At 33.7% G+C, this 12641-nt stretch overlaps 1 long non-coding RNA gene and 1 pseudogene across 1 annotated transcript in view; both read left to right on the forward strand.

The window, feature by feature from the left end:
* Positions 1-1044: 1044 nt before the first annotated feature.
* The window catches only part of LOC140688873 (uncharacterized), a 29331-nt gene continuing 17734 nt past the window's right edge, over positions 1045-12641 (forward strand). Inside the window, exon 1 of the long non-coding RNA XR_012063716.1 lies at positions 1045-1128. This is a non-coding gene — a long non-coding RNA (uncharacterized lncRNA). The remainder of the gene's footprint in view (positions 1129-12641) is intronic.
* On the forward strand, positions 3719-4865 carry LOC102537366 (general transcription factor IIE subunit 2 pseudogene; annotated as a pseudogene).

Genomic DNA, 12641 nt, shown 5'->3' on the forward strand with positions numbered 1-12641 from the left:
CTATATTTATATATAGAAAAAGAATGCAAAAAATGTTCAAATACAACAAAAGAGCAATAAATCATAAACAGAATATTTCAAAATGCAGTAACAAGTGAAACAAAATATATACAAATTATAAAAATAAATGTAAATTAATTAAAATCTACTTGTAAAAATACCAAATCTCAAATTCAGGGGAAAATTAATGCTAAGAGAAAACATTCTTTAAAGAGGTGACAGCATGGGTAAAAGTCAATGAATAACATTTGTTGGGCAGTATGGAAAAATATAAGAGTACAGGGAGAATAGTATTTTTTTTAGACAAAGTAAAATCTAAGGCAGTTTCCATTAAATTGCAATGAAAAGAGTCTATTCACAACATATATATAGCTTTTTCATACATAATGGTCATACAATTTTATCTACCAAGTCATTTATCAGTAATTTACATATATTTAAGCGTCTAAAATAGAAGACACTGAGAAACTTAGTCTTTATGAAGTCTCAAACATGCCTCTATCAGCATTAGATGTAGACCATAAATACAACAAATACCCAGTATGAGAACAGTTAAAAAAAGTGAAATTTCTAGGCATGTGGAGTAAAAAAATACTGGACTGGACAACCCAGTATAAACAACTGGAGAACTTGACAAAATGTGTGAAAATATGCTTAGCTGTTGGACAACAGGCAATATAGCACTGAGGTTATGGGTGGAGGGAGACAAATGAGTTGAGCTCTGAAGTCACCCCAGCTTTCTCTGTGGAGGAAACTTCAAAGCTGTGGGGGAACTCACAACACTTCCAAACAGAGGAAGGGCTCACACTGACCCTAGTGATTCTGCCGAGTTGAGGAGATGGAAATTGGAGTTCAGGGAGATTGAGGCAGCTGGACGTGTAAAGTAGAGATACTGGATGAATGAAGTACTGAAAGACTTCCCCGGATCCCGTGAATTCCCCTTGAGTCTTTGCTAAGCTTGAGGACAAGGATAAATAAAGAAAAATTCCACAGAACTGGTCAAAGAATGTCCAAGGACAGTATGCTTGGTGAAAGAATGAATGTGTTCTGTTTAAGGCTGAATGAGGTAAGGATGTCTATCCCAACTTCTATTCAACATTGCAGTTGACCACTCTTCTGACCAATAAGGTGAGAATAAACATACAAAGACTATTAATGGAAATAAAGGATATTATTTGATAACAAAGAACATATTGACAGAACTAAAGGTATAAGGAGACATTCATATTATAATTTGTTTTTTAGAACCCTTCTGTCTGTAACTGATAGAACAAGCATTCAATAAGGTTATGGAAGATTTGAACGGCATTATGAAGAAAAAAAAAGATTACCCAGCTGATATTTATACACGTTAAATCCAACAATGCAAAATACACATTCTCTTCAAGTGCACAAGGAAAAAGCCACCAAAATAGACCATGTACTTGGCTAGAAAATCTCAACAAATTTCAAACTAACGAAATCATATGGAGTACATTTCACAACAGAAAATATTTTTGAGAATATAGCAACACTACTTTAAGTAACTAATGTGTCAAAGAGGAAATTACAATGCAAATAAGAAAATAGTTCAATATCAATGACAGTAAACCAGAGCATACTGTCATCTGATAGGTGTAGCTAAAGCAGCTATTAGGAATGCATATTTTAAAATGTTTATAATAGAACAGGAGAAGATTTTACTATTAATCATCTAGATCGGAACTTGAAAAATCTAGAAAGATTCGCACAAATAAAACCAAAGCAAGTAGAAAATAAATAATAAAAATAAGGGAAAAAAATCAGTGTAATAGAAAATGGAAAAACAGTAGGGAGAATCAACAAAAGCCAAACATATTTTAATATATGTTAAAGAAATTGATAAAACCAGGAAGAATGAAAAAGAAAAGAAGAGGGGAAAATAAAAACACAGTATTAGATATGAGAGTGAGAACATTATTAAAAATCTGACAAGGATGCTATTAGAAAAGTATAAATATAATTACCATTGAAATATAAAAGGTGAATAATGCAAAAGTCATAAAAGATGTTGACAAACTTGTGATAGATTAAACTTCTCACAAGAAAAGAGAGTTTTACCATTGAGTTACATCAAATTCTCAGCTAGAAAAGAGTTTCCACAAGCTATAAATTGTTTAAGAAAATCTCAAAGTCTCCAAATAATTTTGAAGCTTACATCATAGTATACAGATAACAATCATTTCTATTTTTCATTTTTGTGAATATATGTGTGTATTAAGAATCTTAAATAAAATATTTGAATAATTTTAACTATGTATCAGGTAAATAATTCAAAAAAAAGAAACATTATCCTAAAATTCTGATTTATTATTAGAAAATGCATACTTTAATCATTTGGAAATCTATAAGCATATCACACGAAAAGGACCAATAAGAAAAAATAGAATACCTATATTAGATTTCAAAAATATAATATTATTTGAAACAATATTAAAATATTTGTAAGTACTGAAAAGTATGCTTCATAATCCAATAAAGTATATATAAATTATTACAGATAGATTCTAAGTAATGCAATATTAGAATTCTCAATAAATTTGAAAACACTATTATTGTTAAAAAAGCTTTTCCAAGAAATTCTAGCCAATAAGACATAAATATTAAAAAGTAACAATTGATGGAAGGAGGAAACAGATTATCAATACAAATTGTATTTCTAAATTATATACGTAGCAAATCAAATATACTGTACAAAAATAACTATAGAATTAATGATATAATTGTCTTGAACAGTGAGTGTGTTCGTGTATCATAAATAGTTAAAACATCTAACAATACCGTGAAGCAATTTTTTTTACAAAATGCTTAATGTAATTTATATTGTAATTGTCAATCTCCAAAAATAAACCTAATCACAATAATTATAGGATTAACATGATTTATTTAGTTACTTAAGGCAATGGAGCAAGAATGGCTATGGTAGGTAGAGGATTGACCCTGATGGAGTGATTTTAAATTTTTCTAAAAATAAATATCAAAATAATAATTCTTAAAGACTAAAAGTGTGAGTAAATCTTATCTCTCAATATTTGAGATATTAAATTGATTATAATTGTTGAAATAAAATGGAGATGAAGCTTAAATATCCCAAGTATACAAAATCAGTTCAGTGATTCTTTAAACTAGTGATTCTTCATCAGGATTATATAAAAATAACAATAATCCATAAAGACTAGGTTTAAAGTACACAAATGGCAAATTTTATTTATTAACAATAGGAAAAGGAAATAAAGGTGAACAATACTGAAGTTGATGAATGAATCAGTATTTAAATCAGGGACTGATGAACAGCCAATTATATCATATATTTAAGTATCATTCATAGTCAGAAAACATGCTCACCATATACTATGGGAAGTCAATATGTGAAAATTTAAATAGGTTAGATTAATTCATTTGAAATTGTCAGTGTCTGGCTGGTTTTGATCTGAAAAAATGGTAATAGAAGATTCAATTTAATAATAGTATGATTTATAGATCCATGAAGAAATTCCAAAATATTTAGAGCTATCTAAAATGTAATACTTAGGCTATTTCTAGAATTTCAAATTGTTCAAAAGTACATTTATTATTTGTATATTAGAAAAACAATTTACAAAATATACCTTGTTTCAAAATGGACTCATTGGTTTGGTCAAGGTGAAGGTGCTAGGAGGCAGTGGTGGGGCATGTGGGGTGGCCCTTTTGGCTCAGCATTATGGATCCAAGCTTGTTGAGGGAACAGGAGCTGTTCAAAAATGAGCTCTTTCCACTCCTGAGGTAGAAAAATATTTGGTGTCCCCTGAGGCATCATCTTCATCATCAAAGAAGAAAGCAAAGCTAGAACGTGGAGGATCAACAGGTTCTAAACAAAATTCTGATCATAGCAACGGATCATTTAACTTGAAAGCTCTATCAGGAGGCCTTGGATACAAGCTTGGAGTTCTTGCTAAGACTATGAACTACACAAAGACATGGCATCAGCAAGGAGATACACGTCCTCTTACTTAAGAAGAAATTTTAGACGAAACACAACCATTAGATATTGTACTCAAGCAGAAACAATGGCTGATGACTGAGGCATTAGTCAATAATCCACAAATTGAAGTAATAGATGGGAAACATGCCTTCAGGCCCAAGTGCAACAGGAAAGATAAGAAGGCTTTATGTAGTTTCTTACATAAGCATGACCAGTGAGTCTTAGGAGGAATTCATTTAGAAGGCATGGAGGAAGGACTGCCCAATTCCCAGAAAGCTGTCAAGACGTTAGGGGACCAGATGCTGTTTATAAAATGTCCTGATAAGAAGAAAGTTCTTTTCTTCAATTTTAAGAGTCAGTTCTCTGTGGATGAAGAGTTTCAGAAACTGTGGAGGAGTGTCAGTGTGGATTCCATAGATAAGGAGAAAATTGAAGAACATCTGAAAACGACAGGGTATTTCTTCCATGCAGGAATCTGGACCAAAGAAAGTGGCCCCCATTCACATAAGGAAAAAGCTTACCTCACAGAAGAAGAGATGGTTTAAGACTCACAGTGAGCACTTGGCTGGGGTGCTGAAGGACCGCTCTGACATCACTCCTGGCAAGGAGTGAACAGTTTGGTCTGAGAGCGAAGAGTTACAAAGTCAAGATCTTTCTTGTTGATGCTGGGATCCGAAGACTGTCTTTCCATTCTGCTTCTTGGGACCAAGGAGGGAGCAGTTCAGTTTACAGGACAAGTGCAAGTTACCAAATCTGAAGCTTATTTTAATTAACAAGCTGATGAGAAATATGATATTCCCTGCTAACCCCCTGTTACTTCTTGGGGGAAGGCACTTAGCATGGCATGCAGGTGTCTTTGCTATTTATTTCTACTTCTAAGTGGTTCCTGGTTCCATTCTTCCTCTTTTATTACTTTTGAACAAGTTTTCCAATAGTCTTGAACACCATGTTTGTTTATTCCAACAGAATGTATTTATAATAAAATCATTATAGAAGTAAAAAAAACATGGACTCATTTACATCCGGACACATGAGCTCTCTCGTTTTCCTCTCCCCCTCACATTCATATACACAAAACACTCACACATGTACATACAAACAACACATGCAGAAAACAGAGAGTCTACTGAATACCTCTTCTGGGCTTTATGATAAGGCTAGGACATTTGAAGAGGAACCTAAAATAGAAGTCACACATCCTAATAATTTACTAGGGAAGATGAAGCATCCATATGTAAAATTTGATTAATAATTTGTATTTTTCATATTTTCATATCAAAATGAGACATGTAGAGATCATCAAAAAGAGGTTTTACTGAACTTCAAACTTGAGTGTGTCGCTGATAAATAGAATTTGGGTAAACAGGGATTACAAAGATGTCCTATCTTAAGTATTTGGTTGGTTCCCTAAGAAACCAGGATAATGTGGACTCCTAGATAAAGCCCGTTTGCTAGTTCACATGCTTTGTCAATGGAGGGTCAACAGAATCATCTTTTGCTGTGAAAGATGGCATAGTAATTGTGGGCCCTTCAATAAGTAACATAAAATGTAATCATGAAGCAGCCTCCAGAACTACTCAGCCAGGAAATGTTGGGATGCATTCTGCACCAGAAAATAGCAGCTGTCTTAAAAACAGTTTCTTATTGATTAGAGAGTAAGGCAGGCCATTTTTAAGGCACAGTCCCTGGGAGATTTACCATGTTGTTTGTCACCATGAGAATGTGTGTAGTTTGTTCCAGAAAAATGCATTTAACAATGGAAGAAATGTTAAGATTAAAAATCCAGACACTTGCTTTCTAGTCTCAAATCAACAGTAAACCTATTGTATAACACCCATCATGTCTCCCGAAGTAAATGCCTACCTGTGGCTGAAAAACACCATTTATATGCTGAAGATTCCAAAGTCTGTATCTCCGTCCTCAGTGACTTCCTGAATCACCAGTAACAACATGTATTGGACATATCCTTCATGATCTTTTGTGCATCTATCATCTATACTCAAAAGATAGCTCTGGATTTACACTACGAACAAGTACTCTACATTTCCTCCCTGTCTTAGACACCAATAGGCACCATGTCATTGCTCAAGACAAAAATCTAAACATTCATCCTTCCCTCCATAACCCTTCCATCAGGAGATCAATTTTAACTACAAAACATAAATGATTCCACCTTTCTAGATCTTTACTTTCATCGCAACCCATTTCCTACAAGATTCCAATGGCTTCCTACTGGTCCCCTTCTTTATTGTGCCCAACACCCATTTTCCACATACCATACCGAATGATCTTTTAAAGACACAACTCAGCTCATATGATCATTTTAAAGCATACAGCAGCTTTCCATCGCACTTAGGGTAATCTGAACAACTAACTCTTGCCTTACAAAATCCTTAAAAGATCCTGACTTCTATCTCTGACCTCACCCCACAGGACTTTCTCCTCATCTCTACATGTTACCACTCTCCATTTTATTGTGTTCTGTACATTTTTCAATCTGTTTCCTATCTAAGAGAGCTTTTGTCAGGGTTCTCCAATATCTAGTTCTGCTCTGATTTTACGCATGCAAAGTTTCACTGCCTAAGCCCCTTCAACAATTGAGAATGATGTTTGATAAGATCTGGCCACTAACATGTAAGCAGGAGTGACACGTCACTTCTAAGTTAAGTCATTGATGTGCCTACACGTGGTTCTCTAGGATCTCTGTCCTGGCCTTAGCATCCATAAAAGTCTTATGTGGCTCATGGCACAGTCAAATACCATGGGGATCTCGGTCAGGTGAAGCCTAAACTTGAAATCCTAACAGGGACAATGAAAAAGAAAACTAGTCAACCCTCCCTTGTTGAATAAATACCATGAGAGGTAATCTTTTTATATGTTAAATAATGGTAAAAATGCTCCTTCCCTGACTGATAGGTCTCCTTACGGTATCTGAATGAATGATTATCTTTGCCTAAAGAACTCTGCCCAATTATCAGTCTATACTTCACTTCTGGTCATGTAGATTTCAGTTTAAATAACATCTCATCAAAAATATCTACTATGATAACAATCAAAATTAGAACCTTCTACCTGGCATTCTATATAACGTCACCCTTTTACAAATTCTCTACATGTCACTGTCTGATTTTTTTTCATTTATTTATTTACCTGCTTCCTGTCTCCCATTAGTGCCAATAAAATGAACTCCAGTTATGTTTGCTGCCTTATCCCTGGGAATTTTAATATATTTTACTATAGCCTGGGACACAGAAAATGATCAAAATAATTTCCCAGAATATCTATCCAATTAGTGATTCCTATTTTATTTTGTACTGAAGATTCTAACTTTACGATTCTACTTCTGTGGTACCCAAGTAACAAGGGCATACAGTCAAAAGGTTAATAACTAGCTGCAGAGTCAGTTCGGCTGGTTTCTGGAAATCCTGTAGAATTATATCAAGGCTTTTGGAAGACTTACTGTAGTATTTGTCATGTGGATGACTCAAACCTTATTTTTTCATAGAAAAAAAAAGTGTATTCTCCCAGAGGTGCTTACGTAAGTAACACAGAATAATCATTTCGATATTTGAATAATAATATAAAACCACTTTCTTACAAGCCCCAGCAAGTGTCCCCATAAATAAAGCCATATGATGCACGTAGCTTATGTGCCTGGTGCCTGAAGGTACCTTAAAGGGGTGCTATAAAAAAGCATAACATTGTTGAAAGCCTTCTATTCCTGAAAGCATGCAAGGCAAACATCAGAGATAAAGATCACTTGAGCTATGTTTCTCTGCCTTATGGTGTTAATTAAATGCCAATATTTTTTTCTCCTGAGGAGCTCAGAATTAGATTCATATTCTCCTCTGAGAAAGACAAGATCATAAAGTATGCCTGTCGTGTGGTATAAGGCCTCCTATCCTTATGTGAAATCCCCAGGAGATATTTTTCATTTACATAGTTCTCAACTATTATTTAAGGTTGTAATTTTTTTTTTACAGTACTGTATATATTTTAGCAACCTGGTAAATCTTGCAAGTTCACAGTATTTAAAATTGAAGCTGGGTCAGATATCATTTAATATCATTTGGTCTAATATTAAAACTCAATCTATATTTCTCATTGGCAACAAAACTATATTTACATAACACACTATGTACTTGAAAAATTAGCTAGATGCTGTGGATGATAGAAAAGAACTATGATACATAATCTCAAATTAAGGAAAATTTAATATCATGAAATTAAAGTTAATTGCATAAAATCATAGAGCCTCAGTATAAACCAGCATATATCCAAGGATCCAGGAACAGTTTTAGGTATACTTTTGACAGTTATTAGGACTTAAAGTCATGAGAATGGAGATATATGTAAGGAATTCTAAGTAACAAGACATGCATCCTAAGGATATGAAAACAAAAACCAGTTTCATTAAAGGTGACTTTAGAAGTGTCCCCAGATAAGTTAAATATAACAATGAGGCTTCAACAGAAATAATGTCAGTTAGAAGGTATTAAAATAGACTAGTTATCCATACTTCTGTTTTGGCCAAAGATGGAGAAACAGTAACGAGATTATCCTTCCATCTGAACCCCTCCCAAACTTCCCCTCCAGAAAAGACACAATTTAGGGGGAAAAAAAACAGCTTTTAAGACACTAGATATCAAAAAAAAAAATAACAGTCATTTCTGAGAGATGAAAAGAAAGACAAAGTGAACCCTGTGATTACACCAAATTACTGCCTTGGGAGAATTTCCAGGCTGCAGCACCAAGACGTGGAGTCCAGACAAAGCCAGACAGACATCCCTAATGAGAGTTCAGGGAGATCGAAGCAGCTAGAGCTTGCAGGACAGAGTACCTTAGAGTTGAGACTGCATAGTGAGAGAACTCCAACATCTGCAGCTGTGAACATACAACATGATACAGATCAATGTTTGCATGTGAGGTAATTGTCGGAGTCCAGGGAAAGAGCCACCGAAAAGAACCAGGGGACCAGTAAGTTACACTACTACAGAGCTGGGCATAGTGCCTGTCTTTACCAGCCCGACTGGAAAACTTCATAATTCATATGCCACTGGAGTAACCAGAATGGACTTGCCTCTAGTAGTGGGAAGTAATTAGCTATGAATTAAATTAAACACAGCTCTGATCCTATTTAACATTTTAAAAGTACAACCTGAAGTACCTAAATTGTCTACAAATAACTTAACTATGTGCTAAAAGAAAGCTTAAAAGTATAAGAATTCAAAAATATTCACCACACAAAAAGGTAAAATTAATGGTAGCTGGCATCCAATAAAAAAAGTGCCAGGCATACCAAAAAAAGCAGAACATCATGAACCATGTTGAAAACAAAAATCAACAAATCAAAATTGACTGGAACTAAAATTAGCAAAGATATTGAAACAGCCAATATACTTACATTACATAAGTTTAAAAGTTAAGTAGAAATAGGTAAGATATTTTTTTCAAGAGGCAAATCAAACTGCTAGAGATAAAGACTACAATGGTCAAGATGAAAAATATATTGGAAGAAGTTAATGGCAGATTAGATATTGTAGATAGAAGAATAAGTGAACTTGAAGACATTGTAATAGACACTATCAAAAATGAAAATAAAGGAAAATAAAAGATCAAACAAAATAAACAGTGTTAATGAGTTGTGAAAGAACTTCAAGGGTAATTGGAATCCACAAAGAAGAGGAGTGTGGGAAGGGAGGGAAACATACTTAAATAATGATGGTCAAAATTTATCCATATGTAATGAAAGTTACAAACCTGCATTTTAAGAAACTTAATGAATTCAAGCACAAAATTACACTAAAAAAATGCACCAAGTTACATGGCAATCACATTTCTCAAAATCTGTAAGAAAGGTTAAATGTTAAGGCAATCTAGAGGGGAGAAAGCCCCACTACATATACAGAGAAGCAAAGTATAGGATGTTAGGGGATGTCTCATATACACTGCCAACCAAAAGGCAGTGGGACAACATCTTTAAAGCAATGAAAGAACTAAAACAGAATAACTACCATTCTAGAGTTCTACATCTACTATGTTTCTTAAATGAATGCAAATGAAGACTCTTTCAAATAAACACAAAACTGAAATAATTTATAAATAGAAGACCCTTGGTACCATGAATGTTAAAGGAAGCCCTTCAGGGAGAAGGAACTTCTACCAGATGGAGAAATAAATCTATACAAGGGACTGTGAAACACCAAACATTTTAACTATATGGATTATCATACAGGAATCATTCTTAACATTTAATCTCTTGAAAATATAATCCAATGCTAAAGGTTAAGAAGGTATTGTAGGTTTCATAGCTATGCAAAATAAAATGCATAACAATGTGAAGAATGGAGAGTAAGAAGTAGAAAAACATATTGTAAGTATCTTATACTTTATGACAAGTGGTATAAGATCACTACAAGGTAGATTGTGATCAATGAAAAAAGTTATCGTAAGTCTTAAAGGGACAATAAAATAAAAATAGCATATCTAACAAGCTGGTAAATGAGATATAATGGAAAATAAAAACATAATTCAAACAACGAAGGAAAATAGGAAAAAGGGAACAAACAAACGATAGGGTAGTCAATAGCAAGATGAAAAATGTAAACCTAGCCATATAAATAGCATTAATTATAACTAATTTAAACTCATTACTAAGTGAAGATCCAACCATATGCTGTCTACTAGAAATATGATATTATTAGATTAAAATAAAATAAAAGTAAAGAGAGGGGAGGGTATAGCTCAAGCGGTAGAGTGTATGCTTAGCAAGCACAAGGTCCTGAGTTCAATCCCCAGTACCTCCTCTAAAAATAAATAAATGTAATCACCTCCTCTCACCAATAAAAACAAAAGATGGGGGAAATGACAACATAATATTAATCAAAATAAAGCTAGAGTGCATAAGTTAATATCAGATACAAAAATTTACCAGGAGCAAAGAAGGCCATTTCATAATGGAAGTAATGCAGTGTGCATCATTTTTATTTTGGTTTCTTTCACTTAGTGATATTAATTTAGGGTTCATCCATGTCTTTTCATGGCTTGATAGCTCTTTGCTTTTTATTGCTGAATAATATTCTATCGTTTGCACGTACCACCATTTATTTATCCATTCACTTACTGAAGGACATTTTAGTTGCTTCTAAGTATTGACAGTTATCAATAAAGCTGCTGTAAATATCCACGTGCAGGTTTTATGTGTAGACATGTCTCCAACTCCTTTGAGTAAATACAAAAAAGCACAGCTTTTGAATTGTATGGTTATAGTATTTTAAGTTTTATAAGAAACTGTCAATCTTCCAAAGTTGTGCATCATTTTGCATTCCCACCAGCAACGTATGAGAGTTTCTGTTGCTCTACATCCTGCCTAGCATTTGGTGTAGTCAGTGTTTTGGCCATTCTAATAGGTGTGTAGTGGTATCTCACTGTTGTTCCAATTTGCATGCTTCTAATGATATACGATGTAGAGCATCATTTCATATACTTTTTTGCCTCCTGTATATATTATTTGGTGATGTGTCTGTTAAGGTCTTTGGCTCATTTTTAATCTTGACAGTCATTTTTATTTCATTTTAATACATTTCAATTTGCCTCCCCTAATAATAAATCATGTTGAATATTTTAAAAAGTGCTGAAAAATATTCTTTGTTGCCATTTGTAATTTTTTTTCCAGTTTTGACTCTGTTCAAATATTTGGCCCATTTTTAATTGAGTTACTTGGTTAGTTGTTATTGAGTTTTAAGGATCAGTTTACATATTCTGGATACAAGGGTTTTTTTTTTCCTTTTTTTTTTAACCATCTATGTAATTTACAAATATTTTCTCCCAGTTTGTGATTTTTAAACATTATCTTAATGGTATTAATAGGTTAATTAATAGATGAAGGATTTGGAGAGAGGGAGCTAGGAGGGAGGGATAAAGGTCCAGGAATAACTAACTTCTTGCCTTTCCTGCCCTGCTCTTCTCCTCCACTTGGTCTGCATCAGAATGCACATGTTTAGGGCACTCATAAGGCTCTTGTTTACCTGTTCTGTGAGCATCTTTGTGGGGTGTGATTTTTTTAAAGTAACTATCAAAGTATACTATAGCTTACTTTTTACACTTTTCAAAGCAATTCCACTATATTATTTTGTGTGATCTTCACAAATTGGCTGCTCAGAAAATACTATTTTTTTTTTTCCAATTTGCCGGTATATAAACAGAGGCTTAGAAAATTTTGGCTTAACGATGTGTTCAAGTTCACACAAATAGTGACAAACAGGGGCATAATCAGGTTTGAAGTTGCTGGTCCATTGATTGAGTCATTCAGTCACCCATTCTTTAGGTTATTTTCAGAACATACTATGTGTCAGGGGCTTGGAATTTAAAGAATAGGATAGGGTTTCTCTTTCTTATAGAAATAAGAAAGCTTATTTCTCACTCAGTTTTGATCCTTCTGTTGTCAAGTCAGCCCACTAGTTTTAAACACAAAGCCTAACTTCAGGTTAAATGTAGTTAAATAAGCATTTTGCGTGGCTTGTCTTCATGTTGAGACCTCACTAAAATGATACATTCTTTTAAGAGTCAGAAACTAAAAACAATAATTTTCTCTATGATGGCAAGCCTGTGAAATAAAGTTAACTAACAGAATGAAGTAAGGTGCAGTTGACAATGTAACAGG

The sequence above is a fragment of the Vicugna pacos genome, chromosome 24 (genome assembly GCF_048564905.1).
Source record: "Vicugna pacos chromosome 24, VicPac4, whole genome shotgun sequence".
NCBI classification, from domain to species: Eukaryota; Metazoa; Chordata; class Mammalia; order Artiodactyla; family Camelidae; genus Vicugna; species Vicugna pacos.